At 36.5% G+C, this 14,638-nt stretch overlaps 1 protein-coding gene across 1 annotated transcript in view; it reads left to right on the forward strand.

The window, feature by feature from the left end:
- Positions 1-14,638, forward strand: part of LOC123380048 — a 443,229-nt gene that overhangs the window by 117,440 nt on the left and 311,151 nt on the right. The window lies entirely within an intron of this gene.

Raw genomic sequence — 14,638 nt, forward strand, 5'->3', positions numbered from 1 at the left:
TAGACTCAGTATAGTTCTTTAGGTTTATTCAAATAGTTGTTTACATTTATTTCTTTTAAATATATGTATTCCTAAGTTTATTTATATTGAGAGAGATGAGACAGTGTGTGGGGGGGAGGGGCAGAGAGCGAGGAAGACAGAGAATCCCAAGCAGGCTCCATGCTGTCAGCACAGAGTCCAGTGCGGGGCTCCATCTCACAAGACTGTGAGATCACGACCTGAGCTGACACCAAGAGTTGGAAGCTTAATTGACTGAGCCATCCAGGCGCCCTTATTTCATTTATTTCTTAAAAGAACTACTTATTTGAAGTAAATATTATCATCCTCTATCTTCTTTCACTGTCACTATTTTGTAAATAAGAAAGCTCTGATTGGTGATATCAAGCAATTTTGTTAACATTATAAGGCTGATAAATAATGTAGCCATGATCTTAATACATGTTTCCTGAGTCAAAATCCCATGCTCATTCTTCTTCCTCATCTCATCACCTACGGAATGTGAAAATAACATCAGGGAGGAAAAGAATTATATGAAAAGTGACCTGATATTCATTATTTTCTTTTCTGAGCTTTTAGCTTCACTTTCTATTGGCCTTCATCTCATATAATCATGCTCAAAAGCAAATGTATACTCAAGCCTCTTGATGTGCCTGTAATTTATAGGAAATGCAGTTGCAAGAGAGACAAGAAGCTGGGTGATGGGTACATGAGGTTCATTGTACTAGTTTATACTTACTATGTAATTGAGAATTTCATTATAGAAAGGTAAGAAAAAGGCAAATACTAAAGGTAACAAAACCCATGTACATGCCATAGACATATCTGCATCCTTTACTTCTCAGCTAAACTTCTTGCATGTACAGTTGTATCACTACCTCATTTTCCACTGTCTGTGCATACATCTTCAGTCTCCTACTGCCACTAGACCTTTGAAGCTGCAAAAAGATGACGAATAAACTCCAAATTCATAATATTACAAGATGAGTTAAGTTCTGGAGATCTGCTGTATGACATAATGCCCACAGTTAAGAACAAGGTACTATGCTCTTGAAAATTTGTGAGGAGGGTAGATCTCATGTTAAGTGTTCTGCCATAAACAACAACAACATAACAACAACAACAACAACAGCAACAACAACAAAAAGCAAAAGGACATGTGGAAACTTTTGGAGGTGATGGATAATTTCATTACCTTGGTTATGGTGATAGTAACAAGAATGTATACATACATCCAAGTTCACCAAATTGTGTACATTAATTATGTGCAGTTCTTTTGTATAACAATTATACCTCAGTAAAGTTAGAAAAAAAGGAGAAGGTGCATGGAGATTCAGTAAGGATAAAATATCCTATAAAAAGAGTTTGGAGGAGATTTTCATTTTTATTTTGATGAAAAGCAAGAAAAGAAGTGATAGTAAGCATTTACCATGAGATGTGGTAGAACTTTAGGGAGAGAATGAATAACGAGACATTTTAGGAAGGCTCTGCATATGTTGTACAATATAACTTTTCCTTTGCTGTCTCCTCATGTGACATTCAGTTAAGACTATCTTACTTGAAAAAAAAAGGAAAAAATTCAGGTATAACCCAAATCCTTCCTTTATTTGATATTTTCTTGGCATTTTTTATTGTTGTCCAATGTCAAGGCATTCAGTATTTTCTGAACAAATACAATTTTTTCTCTTGGATTTTATGACAGGAAATTCTTCTCAGCCCCATTGACTGGCTCTTTCACTGTTTTTGCCTTTAATGGAGATATCCCCCAGACATCTATATTTGCCCCTGTTTTCTTCTCAGCCTTCACACAGAATGATTTCATTCTTGTCCACTATTTCCACCAGTCACAGCCTCCAGTTCTACAAATAGCTGATAATTCCCAAATGTGCATTTTTATATCAAGATTCTGAACTTTAGACTAGCTACTGGATATTTCCATCAGTGTATCCCTCAAGAAAATGAAACTCTACATGTCTGTGATGGTTTTAAAATGCGTCCACACTTCCTTTGGTATTGCTCATTTCTGGAGTTGGAGCTTAATTCCTTACTCTTCAAGGGTAGGCTGGACTTAGTAATTCACTTATAATGATTAGAATATGGCAAAGGATAGTGATGACTTCTGAGATTAGGTCATAACAGGTATAGCTACTTCCTTCTTACTCTCTTGCATCACTTGCTTTGGGGCAGGCTTGCCACCATATTGTCAGGACATTCAGCCCCATGGAGAAGACCATGAGATGAGGAACTGAGGCCTCCTGCTAATAGCCACGAGTGAGTTTGAAAGGGATTCTTCAGTCTCAGTCAATTCTTCAGGTGCCTACAGCCCTAGCCAACATCTTGACTGCAATTTCATGAGAGATGGTGAGCCAGAATCATTCTGTGAAGCACCCCTGAAGGGTTTCTGGGGAGAAACCATGAAATAATAAAAATTTACTGTTTCAAGTCACTGTTTTGAGCCCATTTGTGCTGAAACAAGAGATAATTATAAAGTGTCTGGAACTGAACTCAGTATTGTTTCTACATCACACCTGTCTGTTTTTCTTGATTTTTATAGCCCAAAGACAGAAGAAACATCCATTTTCCTCACTTTCCATACACAGCCAGTAAACCTTGCCAATGTAACATCCATATTGTAGATGCTTCATCACTGCTGCTACTAGTGAGGACCATATTACAGGTCCTCATCATCTGTCATTTATCATCTAGACTGTTTTGAGATTGGTCTCTTCACTAGTGGTCTTCTTACTCCTTACCGAAATAGTTTGGTCCTTACCAAAATTTTGGGCTCTGAAGATTCTTAGCTAAAATGTAAAATAGGTTTGCTGTTGCCATGCTTAAAATTCTTTAATATCTACCATCATTTTCAATCACTTATAATAATGGTTATCAAACATTGTGAACAAATGGCACAAGAAAATTTGAGATATTTTGGTAAGTTTTATTATAAAATCTAAATTCAGCATAAAGGATCATCTTTTAAAGGATATAATCTTGTATACTTTTAGTATTTTAAGAAATTTTAGCATTTTAAGAAATGTTTTTATTGTAGCTGTTTTCAGTGTCCTTATGTAGCAATATGAAGAATAACTCCAATTTAAGAGAACAAATTTTTGGTTCATAATGTCCAATAAAATTAAATTGTGTACCTGATCTTTCACCATTCCCACAAATGATTGCTATGTAGTAGAGAACAAAACCAATTCTAGTCTCTAAACATAAGGAGCGATTCCATGCCTTTATGCCTTTGAGTGTTTTAGTTCTTCTACTTGGAATAATTTTGCCCTGGCTTACTTGGGAAAGTATTATTCCTCAGGATCCAGCCCCATTGACCTCTCCTCTGTGAAACTCTACCCAACTGGAATTGATTACTGTCTGTGTGATTATATCTAACTTATTTCTATTACTACGATTATTTTGTTCTTTTTATATTTGTTTATACACCTATGTCTCATCCTAGACTGGTGGCAGTTTAATTGCAGACTCATGTGCATGTGCAGGGTTAATACATTATGAGGAAGATAAGGTTGAATAAGACATGTCTCTTTGTTCAGGGAAATATCACCTGTTAAGGAAGATAACATATGTATTTAAAAGCTATAACACAAATGAATATCATGTTGGTGGAACAAAACATGTATGTAATTCAGAGGGAATTTCTAGCTAAGAAGATTGGGAAAGGTGTTATGAAGAAGTTTGTCCAGGAACTGGATGTTGAAGAATATTCAGAATTTTTGAGATCAGGGAAGATATTCCCTGTGGTAGGAAGGACCAAATGTGTCTTGGAGTTTGAAAGAATGTTGAGTCTTCTTTTGATTATGTACAGTGTTGGTGCTATAGAACAGTGTGAAACAACAGTTTAGATATAAATGGGGCCAAGCTTGGAGACTTTTAATGCTAGGCTGAGAATTCAGTTGAGAATAGGGAGCTATAGAAACCTTTGTGCAGAAGGAAATGACTGATCAGAGCATGAGATAAGAAGATTAATTTGGAGGCAGTAGTGGGTTTGTGAAGAGCAAATCAGGGTGGGATGAGATTACAGAGGGGCATGTTAAAGCAGTCCAGTCAAGAATCAGGTAAGTTCTGAGATACAGTGAAAGCAGTGGGAAGAGAAATGGGCCCAGGATGCTGAAGACTGAAGAAATTGGCAACTAATCCAATATAGAAAATGAAGAATAAAAAGAAAGAGGGAAATCATATTTGGAAGTTTTGAAACTGTACTGTTTGAAGAAATAGAGAAAAATCATGAGGTGTTATGAGAGTAAAGGTGTCTTCATCTGACCTATATATCTTGTATAATTAAAAAAAAAAAAAAAGAAAGCTGTTGCGCAACAGTGAGAAGACCAAGATGGGATAAAATGTGTCAAAATATCTCATTTAAAAATAAATTAATTTAACCATAGTACGTAATAGTGTAAGCTTTAAATTGCTCGTGTGTTTTCTTTTTATATCTAAAATGTCTATCACTGCCTCCCCACCCACCCTAGTTTCGCCAGGAATTATTATTGTTTTTTGCCAAATGGCAAGACATGTGGATGAGACCATCTGGGACTAGGTAGTCCATAGTTGACCTTGAAAATATCACAGGTACATGGTCAAGCCCAGGCCAGATTATCGAAATCTGGCCCAGACCAGCAAGAGCCCATTAGAAATGTGGGTTAACTAACTGGTTGTTGTTTAAAGTACTAAGTATTGGGAGAGATAACTGATACAGTCATCTTATTTCTTATTGTATTGTAAGACTTGCTTAGTTTTATCCATGGCATTGCCCTGAGGACAAGGATTGTCCTTTCTCAGTCTTTGTCTAAATGGGACAGATGGTTGATAGACATTGACTGGCACTTTTTGTCACCTAATTTTTTCAAAAAGATTCCCATTTGTCAGAATTTGAGCTAATATATTTTCCCATTTCAAAATCATATCTCAACTCTTACTCCAATTTTTTATAGATTTACCTTTTGGCTCTCATGTAAAGTAAAAGTTTTCTAAAAGGCACAGCACTATATTTAATCGCTAGTGCTAGGCAGAGGCAACCAGAGCATTACTGAAATCAAATTAATTGGCCAGAAGGGACTGAGCCTGGAAGCATTTTGGATTAAAACTGTTCTCTTCACTGCTGTCTGGCACAATATATTTCAAATAAAACTGCTTTACATAAAAATTCTGTTGCAATTCAATTCTATAGAGATTTTTCCCTTCTCACAAAACATCTAGAGTATTTTTTCAATAAAAAACAGTGAGTTGGGATTCTGTTTTATCTTCTTTCACATTAACTTTACATATTTCCCATGATAAAATTAAAAATAGCTCACCTGTTTTATGCATTGTGTTAGAGTGCTTTTATATAAGTACATTATAAGGGTCTACAGGTATATATGTGCATATATTTTAATATATGAGCCTATAACTAACTAGGACATTTGTGAGATGAGAGAGCACTTTAAATAGCAAAGAAAGAAAAATCTTGGAGGTTATACATACTTGTTAAAACTTACTTGAGTTCTACTGAAATGTTATTGTGGCAGAAAATGCACTAGATAATGCAGATCTTTACCTTTGAAATAATTGAAAACATGAAATTGAGAGAGAATGTTTTGAAGATTGCATGCATATCTAGTCACTTAAAGCTTTTTCAATATGTATATATTATTTCAATGTATTTTGTCAGTAAGAATTATAGTGAAGCCTGTAAATGAGAGACACATTCCTTAAATGACTGTAGCTCTTTAGAAAGTGATAGCAGAGAAGGCTGCCACTCATTTCAAACCAGGCATTAAAGTTTTTTTTAGGTCCTACTAGATGGACTTTGAGCCTCGTCTGTGTTCTTAGCTTCCGTTTTCTCCTAATTCTTCTGAAGATGGCTGATACAGAACTTTAATTTTTTACTTTTGTTTTCTTCAAAACAGGTTTGATTAGTGATCCTGATGGAATGAGGTGATGAGAAGGGAGAAAATACTGCTCAGAAAAGGGAAGTAAAGACAAAGCTTTTCTTAAAATGATTTTTTTTAATACCAAAGAAGTTAAAGGCCTCCCCTTCTTTTCAGCCAGTGGAAGTAGTCTCTTTAAACTTAAAATATGTCAAAAGGAAACATTTAGTGAAAATTACTAGGGTTGAGATTTTATTTTGAAAGTTGTAGGAACTTGTCAGGGTGAAAATGACTATTTAAAAAAAAAGACTTGGAATGGAGTCATGGAGATTAGTTAAAATAAGTATGGTATTGTATTTTTTCTTAAAAATCATTTGCTTTTAATACTAAAAGGAAAAAGTTGGTGTGATGAAGGCCAACATTAGAATTCAAAACAGTTAAATTTTATGAACATTGACCTTACTAAAAGGGCATTTGCAGATATTGAATCAGGACTTGGGTGAAACTTTGGAATTTCTCACTCCATTATTTTGAAAAAAAAAAAAAATGAAACCGATAGAAAAATTGAAAGTATAATGTTACAAATACCCATATATAACACTTACCTTGATTCACCAATTGTGAACATTTTGCCACATCTCTCTCTCCATGTGCTTTTTAAAAAAGAACTTTTGAGGGGTGCCTGGGTGGCTCAGTTGGTTGAGTGTCCAACTTCGGTTCAGGTCATGATCTCACAGTTTGTGGGTTCGAGCCCCGCATCAGGCTCTGTGCTGACAGCTCAGAGCCTGGAGCCAACTTCGGATTCTGTGTCTCCTTCTCTCTCTGCCCCTCCCTGCCCACACTTTGTCTCACTCTGTTTCTCAAAAATAAATAAATGTAAAAAAAAAAAAAAATTTAAAAAACAAAAAGAATGATCACACTCAATAAATTTAACATTGAGGGGTGCCTGGGTGGCTCAGTTGGTTAAGTGTCCAGTTTCGGCTCAGGTCATGATCTCACAGCTCATCGGTTCAAGCCCCACACCAGGCTCTGTGCTGGAAGCTCAGAAGGAGCCTGGAGCCTGCTCCACATTCTGTCTAGTGCTCTCTGCCCCTTCTCTGCTTGCACGCGCTCTCTCTCTCTGTCTCGCTCTCGCTCTTGCTCTCTTTCTGTCTCAAATATAAGCAAACATTAAAAAATCTGAAAAAAAGAAATTCAATATTGATACAATAGTATATCATACACTCCTATTTTCCCAAAGGAACCCAGAATGTCCTTTTTAGCATTTTAGTTTTCAATTCAGGATCTGGTTAACAATCTTACCATATATTTGTTTGCCATATTTCTTTAGAGTCTTTTGATTTAGGACAATCCCCTTACAGTTTCATTTTTCATGATTGTGTTATTTTTGAGGAATTCAGTCTAGTGGTCTCATAAACTATCTCACAGTCTGGATTTGTCCAGTTTCTTCCTTATGATTAGATCAAGTTAAACATTTTGTCAAGAATAATACATAGATGATGCTTTATACTTCCAATTGCATAAAATCAAAGGCTTTTTTTCCCTCTTGTTTGTGGTATCAAGTTTCATCACTTGGTTAAGTTGATATCACAAGATCTCCCCATTGTAAAGGTGGTTTTATCCCTTGATAATTAATGTGCATACTTTTAAATTGTGTGAATATCCTGATCCTCAACAAGTTTTCAGCCAATATTTTTAGCAACTGTTGATAACTCAGTCATTACAATGATATTTGAAATGATCTTTTAATTCTGTCATTCTGCATTAATTAACTGGCATTATTCTACAAAGAAAAGCTTCTGCCCACTTACCTTTTTAGTATAGCTATGGCCTCTTGGATTCTTTTTTGTTCAGTACGTTAAAAAATGTTATCATTATTATTCTTTTTGGTATTTGTGTTAGTCCCAGATCAGCCAGTGGGATATCTTACAGTCAGTCTGGTCCCAGTGTGCTTTGACATGTCTCTGTCAGTACTTAATCCTTCAGTAATGGATGCTAATCTTTGTCACCCAGATCCCCACTTTTGGACTAATGGATTTATCACTAGTTATTCCAGAGATTGAGGGCTGACTCTCAGCTGTCCACTCTCTCTGGGAATTGTTCTTGACTGAAGATAGCTGCCTTATTTAAGATCACACTCCCTTTCTGGAGAAGGGTGTCTGTGTGTGTGAGAGAGCTGAGAATCTGCATCCAGTGAGTAAGTCAATGGAAGCATATAAAAGCCTTGCCCTTTCTCTTCAATTCAGGACAGTTCTGAAGAGCCATGCTAGTTACAGAGCTCCCTGTGAATTTGGGTTGGGGCTTGTTGTGTGATAAGCTAAATTCTCCCTGCACCCAAATTTGCTTTTGTTCCCTTCTCCCACAGTTTTTGATTCCAAAGCATTCCTTAATGAACTTCCAATTTGCTAATTTTCATCCCAGAGTCTACTTCTTGCACAACCAACCTGCTTCAGTTGTTCTGACAATGGTCTGAGAGAACAAATGCTAAAATGGGATTTTGGAGCTGGATCATCTAGTGCTTAGTGAACAGTGAGATGGAAAACAAAGAGCCCCTGGTACAAGGTGGCAATTACAAAGCATTCACCATAGGTAAAGTGAGGTGCACTATATTAAACATTTGAGATATGTGTGAGAGATAGTGATTATAAGGGCAATGGTGTTGAATAGTGCCTCCTGGGGGAAATTGATGTTTTGGGAAGAGAGAATACAAGACTGAAAATTAACCATTGATAAAGGCTAAATGGGAAAGCCAGAGGGCCTCCTTGGAATCACATGAAGAGATTCTCATCTCCTGTAGCATGAGGACAGAAAAGGCTGAGGAACAGGCCTGAGACTTAAGGATAGCAGAGCTCTAGAGAAAGTTAAATTTCCCAGCTAGTTAGGTCTGTCTGCCATGGCAGTGCTTTGGCCCTGATTGGCAAAGAATGGGACCCAAAGATTTCAGATGATAACCTTTGCTTGTTGTACTTGAAAATCTTCAATCCTCAGATTCCTGAGGACCTTCTGAGCCTGCAGAAATAGCCCACCACTCTTGTGGAGAAAGATATATTTCCTCTAAAAATAGGGTGTGGCTTATCAATATTAAATTAAAAGCTAACTTTGAAATGTAAAAATTGGCTTTGATATAAATTTAATACATATGAAGGAAAATAGGCTTTGATGGGAGGGAACAAGTAACAAATCATTGATTCAAACATTTAGAGCAATGTAAAACACAGGAAATTTAAGTAGAATTTCTATAACTCTCATGGGATAATAACTTGCTTGGGGTAGGAAAAAGAAGATGTTGCAAAGCATAAAAGAATTCATTGGTATTGGGGTTTTCAAAGTATTTGGGGGGAAGTTTGCTTTGACATTTAAGTTCAGAGAAACATCTATTTATTATTAAAGTTGCCAAGTACTGTAGCATATATAAGAATCATAAAAGAAGTAGAAAATATTTTATCTAAAGGAAAGATGTGCATGATACTTACAAGTGTATTTTGGGGGGGAAATAATAATATATATTGATCAGTTTTAACGCTCAGCTTTCACTGGAAGGCATTTGGGCTTCACTGAAAAGTAATAAAAAGTCAAGTGAGAGGTTGTATATCTGTCTCATTGCTTGACTAGATTAAAGCAGGCACAATATTATAAGGCTGTTGGCTCTAAACCTGAATTTTTCACGATTAAGGTTGATGGTTGTTTTATATAGAGCCAAAATTCATTATCTCTAGAAACAATATGTATGTCTTCTTCAATTATGGAAATTCAACATGATCCTGGATATGGTATTTCATAAAAATTGCTAAGTTCATTTGTTAATCATTTACCTTAATGTGGCAAACTGATTAAGAAGAAAAGAGATTCTGACTAAAAAGAGGCAATGGTTAGGCAGCTGATATCCTGTACAAAAGCACAGAAATGCAAAAAGCAAATATTTTGACTTATGAGCAAGAGCACTACTAGTCTACAATTTCATCTGAACAAAAGCTCCACATTTAGAGTTTCCACTAAATAGCAGCCCCATGTAGAGACAGGACACTCCCCAACTCTTACACCTGCTCATGCACACTGCCCTCCCTTCCCTTCAAGCTAGCGTGGATGGGATCTGAAACAAACACATGAACGTAGGCCTGCCAGAATCCTCTTGCATGAGCTTGTATACACATTGAGCTGGGGTGATCATTTTCTCTCAAGAATTTGAATACAGAAGCAGAGAGGAAAATTTGACTGTTATTTTCCATATTTCCTTGGAAGTGGTGTAAGATTTCAGTTTGAGGAGAATAGAATCATTGTTCACAAGGAAATTGGTAGAATCAGAGATGTAGATCTTGGAATGAGTGTAGAAACTGAGGGTGAAGGGAAAAGGAAAGAAAAGGAGGGATACAAAAGGGCTGACCTGATTGGAGCAGAGAATTATATATGGTGCCAAGTGAAAAATAAGACATTGTAGAATATATGAGATCAGGTGACTGCCCGTTGAGCAGTATGAACTCTTCCCAGCAAGCAATAATTGAAGATAGTTCCAAACCATAAAGTAAGAGAGTGGCATATTCAGAGCAGGAGGCATGAAGTCTAAGGCAGTAGTGACATGCTGGAGAGCGGGGGAGAGGTACCTGCAGGAAGACCATCCTGGGAGTGAGGGTGATGAGCATCTGACCAGGAACACCACCCTACAAAACAGAACCTCAATTTGACGTGTTTATGGTTGCCTTCTCATTATTTCATTTCTTTATTCCTTCTTTCTGAATTAATTCTACTCTTCCATGTTCCAGACTTTCTATCTCTTATCCTGTTGTACTTCTTACAGCTGTTACTTTGTGGTCATGTTTTTTTTTAATGTTTTTTTTTAACGTTTATTTATTTTTGAGACAAAGAGAGATAGAGCATGAGCAGGGGAGGGACAGAGAGAGGGAGACACAGAATCTGAAGCAGGCTCCAGGCTCTGAGCTGTCAGCACAGAGCTTGATGCAGGGCTCACTCATGGACTGCGAGATCATGACCTGAGCTAAAGTCAGATGCTCAACCAACTAAGCCACCCAGGCACCCCAGTTTGTGGTCGTGTTTTAAGCAGTATTCACTGTTGCAGAATTTCTCCCCTCTCCTAAATTGCTATTTCTAACTTCACTAGATGGGTTTTCTGAAATAATTATCTGCAAATATTTTTTTTCAGAAGAATACATATTAGTGTAAAATATGGGAGGTTAGTGTTTTTTCTCGTATATAGAAATTTCATAAATTTTCAAAAATCATTAGGCTGTAAGAAAGTCAGCTCAATTTTCCGAACTTATTTTGACCCTGCTTGTATTTTCTCATCCATAAACATGCTTATCAACTTTGCTGCTTCATGTGTCAGTAAACTGAAGAATATTGAAAAATATATAAGCATCTGCTTTTAATAAGCAGAAACTAATATTAGAGAAGCCCAACCATAAATAAGATAAAAAATTAATAATAAAATAAGGGCAAGAAAATAAAGATATATTTAACTCTTAGAAAGCTCACTCTTTGATGTGTGTGAGTCTTAGAATTATGGCGGAATTATTCTAATGATTCCTCTGCAGGAATCCAATTGAAAAATAATAAGAAATGAAAACAAAATCACTGATATTTTAATGAGTACACTGGAAATACAGAAATGGTTTACCAAAATTTGATCGACTCATAGCTTGTTAGCACTTCTTTTGGGTGAGTTCAGGAACAAAGTTTATATTCATTTAATTTATCCACTGTGTAGACCTGCTTCATTTTCTTGGTTATGGAGCACGTGGATGAGGCTGATATTTATGATGGGATGGTTAGTGGAGGAATTTTATTATGGGATTAAAGGAAAGTTATTTATCATTCTCAGTTCATCTATATCCTAGTTAGTAGTTATGAGCTTGCTTTTCTCAAAGTATCTTGCCAGTAAACTACAGTTAAGGGACAGAGTGTTGTTAGTTGGTATCTCACCAGTCAGAGCTGCAGCTAAGTCATTTTGATGCCCACCACCTCACTTGCTTCATATAACTCTGGGGACTTTCAATTCTGTCTCCAGTGGGTCTCCCCTGTGAAACTGTACATGGGTTTTTGATTTCAGGAGTGGCTGTAGAGGGATTACATTGGCAGAGATGTTACCAGATTCATACCCAAAGGACCACTATAAAAACTTGAAACAATATCAACAAACTGTAAAGTTGAGTTTATGCCTTTTATATTTTTTTCTTCTTTGTTCCCTGTGATTTTGTCTTAGCACATTTTTAAAAGTTTGTTTGTTTGTTTATTTATTGAGAGGGTGAGCATAGGAGGGGCAGAGCAAGAAGGTGAGAGAGAGAGAATCCCAAGCAGACCCTGCACTGTCAGCACGGAGCCCCATGTAGGGCTTGAACTCAGGAATCATGACATCATGACCTGAGCCAAAATCAAGAGTCAGATACTTAACCGACTGAGCCATCCAAGAGTTCCTGTCTTAGCACTTTTAAGACTTCCAGTTAATGTTGAATATGATTTTCTTATTGTGCATTTTTTCTATTTTGTACGCCAATCCTTATCCTTCATCCTTGTCAAAACTCATCTCAAAATTAATTTCTTAGAAGAAGTTATTTATGACTATCTTCATTTGATATTCATGATAACTTTATTGTATAGTATCCAGAAAGGAATTTTTGAGCTGTATTAAGCTATTATTAATAGCTTAAAAGTGTATTAAATTCCCTTACATGTTATCCTCTCATGCGTACTGCAGTTATTGTTTTAGGTGTAGTAGTTCCTATGTGTATAAATAGTTTCATCAAGAGTCCCTGAAGTCAAGGACTGTGCCAAAGATTTATTATACCCTCCTGTGTTTCTGTAATGTCCTTTTCTCAATAAAGAAACATTGCTGGCTAATGGCCTGGGACCAGAACACAGCAGCCTCTTTATAGAAATGACTCTTAATAAGATAAAGGTGCTTTAGAGAACCCTGGGGTTTGCTTGGGATTCCCCTAGAGGTCGCCTTCAGTCCTGCACTTGATTCTGCTGAATGCCATATTAGATGCTCACCTGACTATGCCAGTGCCTAGCCATTGAGGATGTCCTGGAAATTCTGAGCTCTGATTGTTTTGCTTTTTCTGCCTTTGCTTCAGTAGCAGAGCTCACACTCTGCTGATGATTTCCATAATATGACAGTTTGTGAATGTTAATATTATTCTAATTAAAATGCCTGTCTGTTTTTTGGTGCCTAATCCTCACTGATCCCCTGCAGAGTCCAACAACTGGGCTGTGAAAAGTCCCCCAAATTGTGCAGCTGTTTAATGGCTCTCACTTATTCACTTCAGCACTTGTGAATGACAGATCACAGAAAATCAGAAACCCAGATGTCAAAACAGACATTGAAAATTCTGTGAAAATCCAAAGGGCCAGAACCTTCCTGACTTTTGTTCTCTTAACTGCATCATTGAAAAGACAGCATGATTTACCTGGGCCACCATAAAAATAAAAATGAGCATGAACTTGAAAATCCTCAAGAGAGCTTTTCTGAAATTGGCTAATGAAAATACTAGGGGAGACTGTGAGCTTCAGTCAAATCCTTCTTGATCATCTAATCCTATGCACCAGGCACTGTATTGGGCACTTTCATAGAATTGTCTGATTTTATTAAATCAATTCTCTGTATATCCAAAATTTGTTTTTTCATTTCTCATCTGGGCCTCATCTTTTCCTGAGGGAGTAACCAGAGCTGTTTGTTGAGAAGAAATGCTTTAGGATCCTCAGAGGAGGTTCATGTACAAATACAATTGAGAATAACAGTACCCGTAGGGTGCAGTTAATGAGTGACAGCTGTTTAAGAGGAACGATACCAGACATAATAAACTTTTGAGAGAATTCTTGCACGATAAATGGTATATTTTACATATATGATTTATTTTTAAAAAAATCCTCTTTATTGCAGAAGTAAACAACAAATTTGTAAAGAATGTGAAGTAAAAGTGAGAAATTAAAAAGCGTGTCAACACAGCAACTGCCATGTTCAACAGTATATAGGCAGCTATTGCTATCCAACATGCACTCTGAAAGTGGGAGGTTTAAAAGAAGAATCATTTAAATTCACTCATATGTCTGCCAGCTAGCTTGGAGTGAAATGGTCTAGGCAGGACCTGGGTGGGTTCCAGACCTCAGGTCTGTGGGCTGAATGGGTGGCGCTCCTCCACATGTCTTTCATTTTCCTTGGAGCAGTGGGGAAGTCAGGGCATGATCATCTCATTGCATTGCAGAGGTGCAAGTGGCCAACAGGCAAGCACATTTCAAGTGTTTTCTTGAATCACTTCTCACATCCCATAAGTCAGAGTTAATCATATGGGCAATTCTGAAATTAATAGAACAGTGAAATATCATTGTGGGAAGGAACTGGGAAGGGCAGATTTCCTGAACAATAGTCCAGGGTATTTCTGCATATATAGGCTTTTCTCTGTTTTATGGATAATACAAATATTATAAGGCAAACTATTTACTTGGATTTGGTAATTTGGTAATTTAGTTAAATGCATTTTCTAGGCTCCTGCTCTTTCCCCTGCAGTGCCCTAGCTGACTAAATTCTACTTATATCTCAAAATTTCCTTAACATTATTTTAATCAGGAAGATTTATTTTTAATTTATTTTTAATTTTTTCAAATAATTAATTTGAGAATAATTATTTTCAAATACTCTAATTACATATTTGTTTCCTGTGATTGAAAAGTAAGCTTCTATAGGGTAAGTTTCAGGTCTTAATTCTAGATACTTAGTAAATTTTTTTGTTAATTGAAATAAAAGTGTATGTCCTATGTATGTTCTTTCC

This window comes from Felis catus, chromosome C2, assembly GCF_018350175.1.
Source record: "Felis catus isolate Fca126 chromosome C2, F.catus_Fca126_mat1.0, whole genome shotgun sequence".
Lineage (NCBI taxonomy): Eukaryota > Metazoa > Chordata > Mammalia > Carnivora > Felidae > Felis > Felis catus.